This window comes from Capsicum annuum, unplaced genomic scaffold (assembly GCF_002878395.1).
Source record: "Capsicum annuum cultivar UCD-10X-F1 unplaced genomic scaffold, UCD10Xv1.1 ctg9055, whole genome shotgun sequence".
Taxonomy (NCBI): Eukaryota; Viridiplantae; Streptophyta; class Magnoliopsida; order Solanales; family Solanaceae; genus Capsicum; species Capsicum annuum.
Window position 1 is genome coordinate 1 of NW_025895054.1, and position 4,548 is coordinate 4,548.

General features: G+C 34.6%; 1 non-coding gene and 1 pseudogene across 1 annotated transcript; one reads left to right on the forward strand and one right to left on the reverse strand.

The window, feature by feature from the left end:
- Nucleotides 1-2,043: 2,043 nt before the first annotated feature.
- On the reverse strand, nucleotides 2,044-3,133 carry LOC124895702 (annotated as a pseudogene).
- A 373-nt stretch (nucleotides 3,134-3,506) lies between these two features.
- Nucleotides 3,507-3,578, forward strand: TRNAN-GUU. Its single transcript has one exon. It is a non-coding gene; the product is annotated as a tRNA-Asn (tRNA).
- The last annotated feature ends 970 nt before the right edge of the window (nucleotides 3,579-4,548 follow it).

Genomic DNA, 4,548 nt, shown 5'->3' on the forward strand with positions numbered 1-4,548 from the left:
TTAATAATGATTTTTCTTTAGACTTCGGATACTTGATCGACCCACTAACTTCTATTATGTTAATATTAATCACTACTGTTGGGATTATGGTTCTTATTTATAGTGATAATATATGGCTCATGATCAAGGTTATTTGAGATTTTTTGCTTATATGAGTTTTTTCAGTACTTCCATGTTGGGATTAGTTACTAGTTCGAATTTGATACAAATTTATATTTTTTGGGAATTGGTTGGTCTGTGTTTCTATCTATTAATAGGATTTTGGTTTACATGACCTATTGCGGCCAATGCTTGTCAAAAAGCCTTTATAACTAATCATGTTGGGAATTTTGGTTTATTATTAGGAATTTTAGGTTTTTATTGGATAACGGGGAGTTTCGAATTTAGGGATTTATTCGAAATATTCAATAACTTGATTTATAATAATGATGTCAATTTTTTATTTGTTACTTTATGCGCTGTTCTCTTATTTGTCGGTGCAGTTGCTAAATTTTCCCAATTCCCCCTTCATGTATGGTTACCTGATGCCATGGAGGGGCCTACTCCTATTTCGGCTCTTATACATGCTGCTACTATGGAAGCGGCGGGGATTTTTCTTGTAGCTCGGCTTCTTCCTATTTTCAGAGTTATACCTTACATAATGTATTTGATCTCGATTATAGGAATAATAACAGTATTATTAGGAGCTACGTTAGCTCTTGCTCAAAAAGACATTAAGAGAGGTTTAGTCTATTCTACAATGTCTTAATTGGGTTATATGATGTTAGCTCTAGGTATGGGGTCTTATCGAAGTGCTTTATTTCATTTGATTTCTCATGCTTATTCCAAAGCATTATTATTTTTAGGATCCGAATCCATTATTCATTCACTGGAAATTATTGTTGGATATTCTCCATCTAAAAGCTAGAATATGGGTCTTATGGGAGGTTTAAGAAAACATGTACCAATTACCAAAATCACATTTTTATTAGGTACACTTTCTCTTTGTAGTATTCCACCTTCCTTGTTTTTGGTCCAAAGATGAAATTCCTAATGATAGTTGGTTGTATTCGCCAATTTTCGTAATAATAGCTTAGGCCACGACGGGATTAACCACATTTTATATGTTTCGGATCTATGTACTTAGTTTTGAAGGGCATTTAAGCGTTCATTTTCAAAATTATGGTGGGAAACACAAAACCCATTTCTATTCAATATCTCTATGGGGTAAAAACAGAATTAAGAAAAACTCTTGTTTATTAACAATGAATAATAATGAAATTACTTAATTTTTTTCAACGACTAAATATCCAATTGATAAAAATGAAAGAAAGATGACACGACCTTTTATGACTATTGCTCATTTTGAGCATAAAGCGATTCATTCCTTTCCTTATGAATCAGACAATACTATGCTATTCCCAATATTTGTATTATGATTCTTTACTTTGTTTGTTGGATCGATAGGAATTCCTTTCAACCAAGATGGAGTTAATTTGGATATGTTATCGAAATGGTTAGCTCAATCTATAAATCTTTTGCATCAAAAGTCGAATAATTAGATGGATTGGAATGAATTTTTAAAGGATGCGGTTCTTTCAGTCAGTATAGCTTATTTCGGAATATTTATAGCATCCCTTTTATAAAAACCCATTTATTCTTCTTTAAAAATTTGGAGTTAATTAATTTTTTTGTTAAAAAGGATCCTAAGAGAATTCTGTGGGACAAAATTACAAATGGCATATATGATTGGTCATATAATTGTGCTTACATAGATGCTTTTTATGCAAGATTCTTAGTTGGTGGGATAAGAGGCTTAGCTGAATTTACTCATTTTTTAGATCGATGAGTAATTGATGGGATGACTAATGGGGTTGGGGTTATTAGTTTCATTGTAGGAGAAGGTATCAAATATATAGGGGGCGGATGCATCTCTTCTTATCTCTTCTTGTATTTAGCTTATGTTTCCGTCTTTTTATTAGTTTATTACTTACTTTTTTATACTTTTTGATTTTTGAATCAAATTCAGATAAGAATCTTTTTTATCATAAATTTTATAATTACTAGTATTAATATTTTTATAGCCTCTCTCTGTAGGGTGAGAGTGGAATTTATCCTTTATTTTGTCCTTTCCATTCACTCGAATTTCTTCCATTTCATCGATTTTGTCTGAATCCGACCCTTCTTCTGAAAAAGGAGAAGGAGAAGGATAAGGATCTTCTTCAATGGATCCCTTTTGAAAAAGGGAAGGAGAAGGATAAGGATCTTCTTTAGTGGATCCCTCTTGAAAAAGGGAAGGAGAAGGATAAGGATCTTTTTCAGTGGATCCCTCTTGTTCCTATTTAGTCCCCTTCATTTTGGAAGAAGTTTCTACATCTCTTTGTTCCTCACTTTCCTCCCTTTCTTCTGTTTTTGAGACCTCTTTCAGTTTCTTAGCTTCTTTCAGTTTCTTAGTAAGAATGGGTGAGGGTATTATGCCTAAATAGTAGACACAGGTAATTAATAAGAGAATACTAAAGATCCAAGCCATAGAATTTCTTAATTCTAACACAAGGTACTTATTAGATCAAATGTACTTATTAGATCGAATTTACTTATTCGATCTAATAGAATGATTTTGCAATATCTAGACTAATACCAATCCAAGACATTTCATGAATAAAATGTGACCAATTAACCAACCAACAAAACTACTTGTTACAAATAAGATCTTGTTGTTGCATCGAAAGAGATAAATGTTGACTAATCTGGCTAACATTGAACTTAGTAAAATGAAATGGTTAAATAATTGAAAAATGAGATTATTCAGGAATACACATTAAATGCTGAGATTACACATTTAATTTCTGGTAGTAGATCCATAATCAATAAAGTATTTGTGATTGTTCCAGAAGAAATGAAACAAAAGATATGGTAGAGCTAAGACAGTTATTGTATGAGGTCTACCCAATGCTAGATGCAGAGGCGCATAATAGATCGATATGAACATCATGAGCTGTCCCGTAATAAAACCAGTTATTGCTGATACCTTTTTCTCGATTCCATCTTCCATAACCAAAGCTCAAAGAAGGAAGAGATAAGAGGGCCCTATGGAGAATGTGGTAAGAAATCCATAATAGAGTCCGACTACATTAACCAAATTGATTATCTTCATGGATAAGGATACTAGATTACCTAGTAGAAAAGATTGAAAAATCATCACAAACCTTCCTTATTTCTTTTTCTATTGCAATTTCTGGATTATTATATGATGATTTTTTCACTTTCCATATATAGAAAAGAAATAGAAAGAGATAAACTAGAAATGACATCTGTTATATCCATGAGACAAATGGGATATTAAATGAATGGAATTGGGATATGGATGGAATATAATGAAATAGAGCCACTTTGAGGTTCCCTCTGAAATGAGGCATATAAGGGAGCCACTACGAAGAAGTTCTGGAGTTACGAAGAAATCTTCTAGCTCATATTGGTTATGGGTTGGGAACAGGAATTGAACTCTATGAGATCGAATCTCCTGTTATTCCTCAGTAACTCAGTGGTAGAGCGGTCGGCTATTAACCGATTGGTCGTAGGTTCGAATCCTACTTGGGGAGATTTGATTGATTCTGAATTAAAGAATTTAGAATAAAGGGGCTCGCTTTGCCCGTTAATAGTAGGTAACCAGTTTCCTGTCTTTGTTGCTATTGTATTCTATCTCATTGTGTCATATTTTGTTCTGCGAGATTAGAAAATCACCATCAATACCTTGGTCTAGGTCCGAGATAATCCTTTGTTCCATAGCCCTGGGGTGGGGCTATTTACAACTATCCAATTAAGAATTCTTTGATGTACTAGCACTGCATCTTTGATGCAGCCATCGATTCTCCCGAGAGGTCACAATTGCCGCGAGCAAAGATAATAATGACGAGGAAGGCTTTTTTGTTATGCTACTAATACTTGCTCTGCTATTCTGCCCAGGCCTGGCAAAGGAAGGTTTACGAGGCGTAAAAAAAATATGTCGATCGGGCATACTATGTGTAATGATTCCCCCATTCACGATAAATAAAAAGACAAAGAGTAAAGCCACTCCATTTCGATAAAAGACCCACACCCAAGTTCCATAGCTTTTGGTTTGCTATCCCGATCATGATTTTCCTACCCCAGAGAGAAAGGTACTTCCCTTTTGGGCCGGTTGTGGGTGAGGAGGGATTCGAACCCCCGACACGATGGTTTGTAGCCATGTGCTCTAATCCTCTAAGCTACAGCCCCTACCCCGTATCCACTAGATCTGTTCCCGGGAGTACCATAAAAAAAGGAACCTTTCCTCTCCCCAGCCATTTCGGGTTAAGAAGATATGAAAGAACGTTTATCTCTATAAGAAGGGTGCACTTCGAGGTGTGAAGTGGGAGAGAAGGGATATCACAATTGGGGTTTTGAATAAAATGACCTTTTGATTTTTCTTTTGATTTTTCATTTTTTTCGTTTTCATATTGAATAAGAATGAAAGGTGTTAACCTTTTTATCATCCTGGCGTCGAACTATTTTTCTGTACGACCTCCCCTACAGTATTGTCACTGTAGTAGA